Source organism: Cavia porcellus, unplaced genomic scaffold, assembly GCF_034190915.1.
Source record: "Cavia porcellus strain 051 isolate PalLab524CR breed Dunkin Hartley unplaced genomic scaffold, mCavPor4.1 scaffold_58, whole genome shotgun sequence".
Taxonomy (NCBI): Eukaryota; Metazoa; Chordata; class Mammalia; order Rodentia; family Caviidae; genus Cavia; species Cavia porcellus.
In genome coordinates, this window is record NW_026947541.1 from 547,969 (window position 1) to 559,384 (window position 11,416).

Sequence of the window (11,416 nt, forward strand, 5' to 3'; positions counted from 1 at the left end):
GGCAATGCAGGATAGGTTTCTGAAAAACATCGCGGGTTGGTGCGCATTGTATGGGTGTGTGTTACATTAGATTCACTAGTAGGAGTGAGAAAAACATCACGGGGTGGTGCGCATTGTATGGGTGTGTGTTACATTACATTCTCTAATACGAGTGAGAAAAACATCACGGGGTGGTGCGCATTGTATGGGTGTGTGTTACATTACATTCTCTAATAGGAGTGAGAAAAACATCACGGGGTGGTGCGCATTGTATGGGTGTGTGTTACATTACATTCACTAGTAGGAGTGAGAAAAACATCACGCGGTGGTGCGCATTGTATGGGTGTGTGTTACATTACATTCACTAGTAGGAGTGAGAAAAACATCACGGGGTGGTGCGCATTGTATTGGTGTGTGTTACATTACATTCACTAGTAGGAGTGAGAAAAACATCACGGGGTGGTGTGCATTGTATGGGTGTGTGTTACATTACATTCACTAGTAGGAGTGAGAAAAACATCACGGGGTGGTGTGAATTGGAGGGTCTGAATTAGGATAGGCAGTGAGTGGCAATGTAGGATGGAGAAAAGCACCGCGGGGTGGTCAGCATGGGGAGGTCAGGGAACATGCAGTGGCAATGTAGGATAGGTTTCTGAAAAACATCGCGGGGTGGTGCGCAATGTATGGGTGTGTGTTACATTACATTCACTAGTAGGAGTGAGAAAAACATCACGGGTTGGTGCGCATTGTATGGGTGTGTGTTACATTACATTCACTAGTAGGAGTGAGAAAAACATCACAGGGTGGTGTGAATCGGAGGGTCTGAATTAGCATAGGCAGTGATTGGCAATGTAGGAGGGAGAAAAGCACCGCGGGGTGGTCAGCATGGGGAGGTCAGGGAACATGCAGTGGCAATTTAAGATACGTTTCTTAAAAACATCGCGGGGTGGTGCGCATTGTATGGGTTTGTGTTACATTAGATTCACTAGTAGGAGTGAGAAAAACATCACGGGGTGGTGCGCATTGTATGGGTGTGTGTTACATTACATTCACTAGAAGGAGTGAGAAAAACCTCACGTGGTGGTGCGCATTGTATGGGTGTGTGTTACATTACATTCACTAGTAGGAGTGAGAAAAACATCACGGGGTGGTGCGCATTGTATGGGTGTGTGTTACATTACATTCACTAGTAGGAGTGAGAAAAACATCACGGGGTTGTGCGCATTGTATTGGTGTGTGTTACATTACATTCACTACTAGGAGTGAGAAAAACATCACGCGTTGGTGTGAATTGGAGGGTCTGAATTAGGATAGGCAGTGAGTGGCAATGTAGGATGGAGAAAAGCACCGCGGTGTGGTCAGCATGGGGAGGTCAGGGAACATGCAGTGGCATTGTAGGATAGGTTTCTGAAAAACATCGCGGGGTGGTGCGCATTGTATGGGTGTGTGTTACATTAGATTCACTAGTAGCAGTGAGAAAAACATCACGGGGTGGTGCGCATTGTATGGGTGTGTGTTACATTACATTCACTAGTAGGAGTGAGAAAAACATCACGCGGTGGTGTGAATTGGAGGGTCTGAATTAGGATAGGCAGTGAGTGGCAATGTAGGATGGAGAAAAGCACCGCGGGGTGGTCAGCATGGGGAAGTCAGGGAACATGCCGTGGCAATGTAGGATAGGTTTCTGAAAAACATCGCGGGGTGGTGCGCAATGTATGGGTGTGTGTTACATTACATTCACTAGTAGGAGTGAGAAAAACATCACAGGGTGGTGGGCATTGTATGGGTGTGTGTTACATTACATTCACTAGTAGGAGTGAGAAAAACATCACAGGGTGGTGTGAATCGGAGGGTCTGAATTAGGATAGGCAGTGATTGGCAATGTAGGAGGGAGAAAAGCACCGCGGGGTGGTCAGCATGGGGAGGTCAGGGAACATGCAGTGGCAATTTAGGATACGTTTCTGAAAAACATCGCGGGGTGGTGCGCATTGTATGGGTGTGTGTTACATTAGATTCACTAGTAGGAGTGAGAAAAACATCACGGGGTGGTGCGCATTGTATTGGTGTGTGTTACATTACATTCACTAGTAGGAGTGAGAAAAATATCACGGGGTGGTGTGCATTGTATGTGTTTGTGTTAGATTACATCCACTAGTAGGAGTGAGAAAAACATCACGGGGTCGTGTGAATCGGAGGGTCTGAATTAGGATAGGCAGTGAGTGGCAATGTAGGATGGAGAAAAGCACCGCGGGGTGGTCAGCATGGGGAAGTCAGGGAACATGCAGTGGCAATGGAGGATAGGTTTCTGAAAAACATCGTGGGGTGGTGCGCATTGTATGGGTGTGTGTTACATTAGATTCACTAGTAGGAGTGAGAAAAACATCACGGGGTGGTGCGCATTGTATGGGTGTGTGTTACATTACATTCACGAGTAGGAGTGAGAAAAACATCACGGGGTGGTGCGCATTGTATGGGTGTGTGTTACATTACATTCACTAGTAGGAGTGAGAAAAACATCACGGGGTGGTGTGAATCGGAGTGTCTGAATTAAGATAGGCAGTGAGTGGCAATGTAGGTTGGAGAAAAGCACCGCGGGGTGGTCAGCATGGGGAGGTCAGGGAACATGCAGTGGCAATGTAGGATAGGTTCCTGAAAACATCGCAGGGTGGTGCGCATTGTATGGGTGTGTGTTACATTACATTCACTAGTAGGAGTGAGAAATACATCACGGGGTGGTGCGCATCGTATGGGTGTGTGTTACATTACATTCACTAGTAGGAGTGAGAAAAACATCAAGCGGTGGTGCGCATTTTATGGGTGTGTGTTACATTACATCCACCAGTAGGAGAGAGAAAAACATCACGGGGTGGTGCGCATTGTATGGGTGTGTGTTACATTACATTCACTAGTAGGAGTGAGAAAAACATCACAGGGTGGTGTGAATCGGAGGGTCTGAATTAGGATAGTCACTGATTGGCAATGTAGGAGGGAGAAAAGCACCGCGGGGTGGTCAGCATGGGGAGGTCAGGGAACATGCAGTGGCAATTTAAGATACGTTTCTGAAAAACATCGCGGGGTGGTGCGCATTGTATGGGTTTGTGTTACATTAGATTCACTAGTAGGAGTGAGAAAAACATCACGGGGTGGTGCGCATTGTATGGGTGTGTGTTACATTACATTCACTAGAAGGAGTGAGAAAAACCTCACGTGGTGGTGCGCATTGTATGGGTGTGTGTTACATTACATTCACTAGTAGGAGTGAGAAAAACATCACGGGGTGGTGCGCATTGTATGGGTGTCTGTTACATTACATTCACTAGTAGGAGTGAGAAAAACATCACGGGGTTGTGCGCATTGTATGGGTGTGTGTTACATTACATTCACTACTAGGAGTGAGAAAAACATCACGCGGTGGTGTGAATTGGAGGGTCTGAATTAGGATAGGCAGTGAGTGGCAATGTAGGATGGAGAAAAGCACCGCGGTGTGGTCAGCATGGGGAGGTCAGGGAACATGCAGTGGCAATGTAGGATAGGTTTCTGAAAAACATCGCGGGGTGGTGCGCATTGTATGGTGTGTGTTACATTAGATTCACTAGTAGCAGTGAGAAAAACATCACGGGGTGGTGCGCATTGTATGGGTGTGTGTTACATTACATTCACTAGTAGGAGTGAGAAAAACATCACGGGATGATGCACATTGTATGGGTGTGTGTTACATTACATTCACTAGTAGGAGTGAGAAAAACATCACGGGGTGGTGTGCTTCGGAGGCTCGGAATTAGGATAGGCAGTGAGTGGCAACGTAGGATGGAGAAAAGCACCGGGGGGTTGTCAGCATGGGAAGGTGAGGGAACATGCAGTGGCAATGTAGGATAGGTTTCTGAAAAACATCGCGGGGTGGTGCGCATTGTATGGGTGTGTGTAACATTACATTCACTACTAGGAGTGAGAAAAACAACACGGGGTGGTGTGAATCGGAGGGTCTGAATTAAGATAGGCTGTGAGTGGCAATGTAGGTTGGAGAAAAGCACCGCGGTGTGGTCAGCATGGGGAGGTCAGGGAACATGCAGTGGCAATGTAGGATAGGTTTCTGAAAAACATCGCGGGGTGGTGCGCATTGTATGGTTGTGTGATACATTAGATTCACTAGTAGGAGTGAGAAAAACATCACGGGGTGGTGCGCATTGTATAGGTGTGTGTTACATTACATTCACTACTAGGAGTGAGAAAAACATCACGGGGTGGTGTGAATCGGAGGGTCTGAATTAGGATAGGCAGTGAGTGGCAATGTAGGATGGAGAAAAGCACCGCGGGGTGGTCAGCATGGGGAGGTCAGGGAACATGCAGTGGCAATGTAGGATAGGTTTCTGAAAAACATCGCGGGGTGGTGCGCATTGTATGGGTGTGTGTTACATTAGATTCACTAGTAGGAGTGAGAAAAACATCACGGGGTGGTGCGCATTGTATGGGTGTGTGTTACATTACATTCACTAGTAGGAGTGAGAAAAACATCACGGGGTGGTGTGAATCGGAGGGTCTGAATTAAGATAGGCAGTGAGTGGCAATGTAGGTTGGAGAAAAGCACCGCGGGGTGGTCAGCATGGGGAGGTCAGGGAACATGCAGTGGCAATGTAGGATAGGTTCCTGAAAACATCGCAGGGTGGTGTGCATTGTATGGGTGTGTGTTACATTACATTCACTAGTAGGAGTGAGAAAAACATCACGGGGTGGTAAGCATCGTGTGGGTGTGTGTTACATTATATTCACTAGTAGGAGTGAGAAAAACATCAAGCGGTGGTGCGCATTGTATGGGTGTGTGTTACATTACATCCACCAGTAGGAGTGAGAAAAACATCACGGGGTGGTGCGCATTGTATGGGTGTGTGTTACATTACATTCACTAGTAGGAGTGAGAAAAACATCACGGGGTGGTGCGCATTGTATGGGTGTGTGTTACATTACATTCACTAGTAGGAGTGAGAAAAACATCACGGGGTGGTGCGCATTGTATGGGTGTGTGTTACATTACATTCACTAGTAGGAGTGAGAAAAACATCACAGGGTGGTGTGAATCGGAGGGTCTGAATTAGGATAGGCAGTGATTGGCAATGTAGGAGGGAGAAAAGCACCGCGGGGTGGTCAGCATGGGGAGGTCAGGGAACATGCAGTGGCAATTTAGGATACGTTTCTGAAAAACATCGCGGGGTGGTGCGCATTGTATGGGTGTGTGTTACATTAGATTCACTAGTAGGAGTGAGAAAAACATCACGGGGTGGTGCGCATTGTATTGGTGTGTGTTACATTACATTCACTAGTAGGAGTGAGAAAAACATCACGGGGTGGTGTGAATTGGAGGGTCTGAATTAGGATAGGCAGTGAGTGGCAATGTAGGATGGAGAAAAGCACCGCGGGGTGGTCAGCATGGGGAGGTCAGGGAACATGCAGTGGCAATGTAGGATAGGTTTCTGAAAAACATCGCGGGGTGGTGCGCAATGTATGGGTGTGTGTTACATTACATTCACTAGTAGGAGTGAGAAAAACATTACGGGTTGGTGCGCATTGTATGGGTGTGTGTTACATTACATTCACTAGTAGGAGTGAGAAAAACATCACAGGGTGGTGTGAATCGGAGGGTCTGAATTAGGATAGGCAGTGATTGGCAATGTAGGAGGGAGAAAAGCACCGCGGGGTGGTCAGCATGGGGAGGTCAGGGAACATGCAGTGGCAATTTAAGATACGTTTCTGAAAAACATCGCGGGGTGGTGCGCATTGTATGGGTTTGTGTTACATTAGATTCACTAGTAGGAGTGAGAAAAACATCACGGGGTGGTGCGCATTGTATGGGTGTGTGTTACATTACATTCACTAGAAGGAGTGAGAAAAACCTCACGTGGTGGTGCGCATTGTATGGGTGTGTGTTACATTACATTCACTAGTAGGAGTGAGAAAAACATCACGGGGTGGTGCGCATTGTATGGGTGTGTGTTACATTACATTCACTAGTAGGAGTGAGAAAAACATCACGGGGTTGTGCGCATTGTATGGGTGTGTGTTACATTACATTCACTACTAGGAGTGAGAAAAACATCACGCGGTGGTGTGAATTGGAGGGTCTGAATTAGGATAGGCAGTGAGTGGCAATGTAGGATGGAGAAAAGCACCGCGGTGTGGTCAGCATGGGGAGGTCAGGGAACATGCAGTGGCAATGTAGGATAGGTTTCTGAAAAACATCGCGGGGTGGTGCGCATTGTATGGGTGTGTGTTACATTAGATTCACTAGTAGCAGTGAGAAAAACTTCACGGGTTGGTGCGCATTGTATGGGTGTGTGTTACATTACATTCACTAGTAGGAGTGAGAAAAACATCACGGGATGATGCACATTGTATGGGTGTGTGTTACATTACATTCACTAGTAGGAGTGAGAAAAACATCACGGGGTGGTGCGCATTGTATGGGTGTGTGTTACATTACATTCACTACTAGGAGTGAGAAAAACATCACGGGGTGGTGTGCTTCGGAGGCTCGGAATTAGGATAGGCAGTGAGTGGCAACGTAGGATGGAGAAAAGCACCGGGGGGTTGTCAGCATGGGAAGGTCAGGGAACATGCAGTGGCAATGTAGGATAGGTTTCTGAAAAACATCGCGGGGTGGTGCGCATTGTATGGGTGTGTGTTTTATTACATTCACTACTAGGAGTGAGAAAAACAACACGGGGTGGTGTGAATCGGAGGGTCTGAATTAAGATAGGCTGTGAGTGGCAATGTAAGTTGGAGAAAAGCACCGCGGTGTGGTCAGCATGGGGAGGTCAGGGAACATGCAGTGGCAATGTAGGATAGGTTTCTGAAAAACATCGCGGGGTGGTGCGCAATGTATGGTTGTGTGATACATTAGATTCACTAGTAGGAGTGAGAAAAACATCACGGGGTGGTGCGCATTGTATAGGTGTGTGGTACATTACATTCACTAGTAGGAGTGAGAAAAACATCACGGGGTGGTGCGCATTGTATGGGTGTGTGTTACATTAGATTCCCTACTAGGAGTGAGAAAAACATCATGGTGTGGTGCGCATTGTATGGGTGTGTGTTACATTACATTCACTACTAGGAGTGAGAAAAACATCATGGGGTGGTGTGAATCGGAGTGTCTGAATTAGGATAGGCAGTGAGTGGCAATGTAGGATGGAGAAAAGCACCGCGGGGTGGTCAGCATGGGGAGGTCAGGGAACATGCAGTGGCAATGCAGGATAGGTTTCTGAAAAACATCGCGGGGTGGTGCGCATTGTATGGGTGTGTGTTACATTAGATTCACTAGTAGGAGTGAGAAAAACATCACGGGGTGGTGCGCATTGTATGGGTGTGTGTTACATTACATTCTCTAATCGGAGTGAGAAAAACATCACGGGGTGGTGCGCATTGTATGGGTGTGTGTTACATTACATTCTCTAATAGGAGTGAGAAAAACATCACGGGGTGGTGCGCATTGTATGGGTGTGTGTTATATTACATTCACTAGTAGGAGTGAGAAAAACATCACGGGGTGGTGCGCATTGTATTGGTGTGTGTTACATTACATTCACTAATAGGAGTGAGAAAAACATCACGGGGTGGTGTGCATTGTATGGGTGTGTGTTACATTACATTCACTAGTAGGAGTGAGAAAAACATCACGGGGTGGTGTGAATTGGAGGGTCTGAATTAGGATAGGCAGTGAGTGGCAATGTAGGATGGAGAAAAGCACCGCGGGGTGGTCAGCATGGGGAGGTCAGGGAACATGCAGTGGCAATGTAGGATAGGTTTCTGAAAAACATCGCGGGGTGGTGCGCAATGTATGGGTGTGTGTTACATTACATTCACTAGTAGGAGTGAGAAAAACATCACGGGTTGGTGCGCATTGTATGGGTGTGTGTTACATTACATTCACTAGTAGGAGTGAGAAAAACATCACAGGGTTGTGTGAATCGGAGGGTCTGAATTAGCATAGGCAGTGATTGGCAATGTAGGAGGGAGAAAAGCACCACGGGGTGGTCAGCATGGGGAGGTCAGGGAACATGCAGTGGCAATTTAAGATACGTTTCTGAAAAACATCGCGGGGTGGTGCGTATTGTATGGGTTTGTGTTACATTAGATTCACTAGTAGGAGTGAGAAAAACATCACGGGGTGGTGCGCATTGTATGGGTGTGTGTTACATTACCTTCACTAGAAGGAGTGAGAAAAACCTCACGTGGTGGTGCGCATTGTATGGGTGTGTGTTACATTACATTCACTAGTAGGAGTGAGAAAAACATCACGGGGTGGTGCGCATTGTATGGGTGTGTGTTACATTACATTCACTAGTAGGAGTGAGAAAAACATCACGGGGTTGTGCGCATTGTATGGGTGTGTGTTACATTACATTCACTACTAGGAGTGAGAAAAACATCACGCGGTGGTGTGAATTGGAGGGTCTGAATTAGAATAGGCAGTGTGTGGCAATGTAGGATGGAGAAAAGCACCGCGGTGTGGTCAGCATGGGGAGGTCAGGGAACATGCAGTGGCATTGTAGGATAGGTTTCTGAAAAACATCGCGGGGTGGTGCGCATTGTATGGGTGTGTGTTACATTAGATTCACTAGTAGCAGTGAGAAAAACATCACGGGGTGGTGCGCATTGTATGGGTGTGTGTTACATTACATTCACTAGTAGGAGTGAGAAAAACATCACGGGGTGATGCACATTGTATGGGTGTGTGCTACATTACATTCACTAGTAGGAGTGAGAAAAACATCACGTGGTGGTGCGCATTGTATGGGTGTGTGTTACATTACATTCACTACTAGGAGTGAGAAAAACATCACGGGGTGGTGTGCTTCGGAGGCTCGGAATTAGGATAGGCAGTGAGTGGCAACGTAGGATGGAGAAAAGCACCGGGGGGTTGTCAGCATGGGAAGGTCAGGGAACATGCAGTGGCAATGTAGGATAGGTTTCTGAAAAACATCGCTGGGTGGTGCGCATTGTATGGGTGTGTGTTACATTACATTCACTACTAGGAGTGAGAAAAACAACACGGGGTGGTGTGAATCGGAGGGTCTGAATTAAGATAGGCTGTGAGTGGCAATGTAGGTTGGAGAAAAGCACCGCGGTGTGGTCAGCATGGGGAGGTCAGGGAACATGCAGTGGCAATGTAGGATAGGTTTCTGAAAAACATCGCGGGGTGGTGCGCATTGTATGGTTGTGTGATACATTAGATTCACTAGTAGGAGTGAGAAAAACATCACGGGGTGGTGCGCATTGTATAGGTGTGTGGTATATTACATTCACTAGTAGGAGTGAGAAAAACATCACGGGGTGGTGCGCATTGTATGGGTGTGTGTTACATTAGATTCCCTACTAGGAGTGAGAAAAACATCATGGTGTGGTGCGCATTGTATGGGTGTGTGTTACATTACATTCACTATTAGGAGTGAGAAAAACATCACGGGGTGGTGTGAATCGGAGTGTCTGAATTAGGATAGGCAGTGAGTGGCCATGTAGGATGGAGAAAAGCACCGCGGGGTGGTCAGCATGGGGAGGTCAGGGAACATGCAGTGGCAATGCAGGATAGGTTTCTGAAAAACATCGCGGGGTGGTGCTCATTGTATGGGTGTGTGTTACATTAGATTCACTAGTAGGAGTGAGAAAAACATCACGGGGTGGTGCGCATTGTATGGGTGTGTGTTACATTACATTCTCTAATCGGAGTGAGAAAAACATCACGGGGTGGTGCGCATTGTATGGGTGTGTGTTACATTACATTCTCTAATAGGAGTGAGAAAAACATCACGGGGTGGTGCGCATTGTATGGGTGTGTGTTACATTACATTCACTAGTAGGAGTGAGAAAAACATCACGCGGTGGTGCGCATTGTATGGGTGTGTGTTACATTACATCCACTAGTAGGAGTGAGAAAAACATCACGGGGTGGTGCGCATTGTATGGGTGTGTGTTACATTACATTCAATAGTAGGAGTGAGAAAATCATCACGGGGTGGTGTGAATCGGAGGGTATGAATTAGGATAGGCAGTGATTGGCAATGTAGGAGGGAGAAAAGCACCGCGGGGTGGTCAGCATGGGGAGGTCAGGGAACATGCAGTGGCAATTTAGGATACGTTTCTGAAAAACATCGCGGGGTGGTGCGCATTGTATGGGTGTGTGTTACATTAGATTCACTAGTAGGAGTGAGAAAAACATCACGGGGTGGTGCGCATTGTATGGGTGTGTGTTACATTACATTCACTAGAAGGAGTGAGAAAAATATCACGTGGTGGTGCGCATTGTATGGGTGTGTGTTACATTACATTCACTACTAGGAGTGAGAAAAATATCAGGTGTGGTGTGAATCGGAGGGTCGGAATTAGGATAGGCAGTGAGTGGCAATGTAGGACGGAGAAAAGCACCGGGGGGTTGTCAGCATGGGGAGGTCAGGGAACATGCAGTGGCAATGTAGGATAGTTTTCTGAAAAACATCGCGGTGTGGTGCGCATTTTATGGGTGTGTGTTACATTAGATTCACTAGTAGGAGTGAGAAAAACATCACGGGTGGTGCGCATTGTATGGGTGTGTGTTACATTACATTCAATAGTAGGAGTGAGAAAAACATCACGGGGTGGTGCGCATTGTATGGGTGTGTGTTACATTACATTCACTACTAGGAGTGAGAAAAACATCACAGGGTGGTGTGAATCGGAGGGTCGGAATTAGGATAGGCAGTGATTGGCAATGTAGGATGGAGAAAAGCACCGCGGGGTGGTCAGCAAGGGGAGGTCAGGGAACATGCAGTGGCAATGTAGGATAGGTTTCTGAAAAACATGACGGGGTGGTGCGCAATGTATGGGTGTGTGTTACATTACATTCACTAGTAGGAGTGAGAAAAACATCACGGGGTGGTGCGCATTGTATGGGTGTGTGTTACATTACATTCACTACTAGGAGTGAGAAAAACATCACAGGGTGGTGTGAATCGGAGGGTCTGAATTAGGATAGGCAGTGATTGGCAATGTAGGAGGGAGAAAAGCACCGCGGGGTGGTCAGCATGGGGAGGTCAGGGAACATGCATTGGGAATTTAGGATACGTTTCTGAAAAACATCGCGGGGTGGTGCGCATTGTATGGGTGTGTGTTACATTAGATTCACTAGTAGGAGTGAGAAAAACATCACGGGGTGGTGCGCATTGTATTGGTGTGTGTTACATTACATTCACTAGTAGGAGTGAGAAAAACATCACGGGGTGGTGTGCATTGTATGGGTGTGTGTTACATTACATTCACTAGTAGGAGTGAGAAAAACATCACGGGGTGGTGCGCATTGTATGGGTGTGTGTTACATTACATTCACTAGTAGGAGTGAGAAAAACATCATGGGGTGGTGCGCATTGTATGGGTGTGTGTTACATTACATTCTCTAATAGGAGTGAGAAAAACA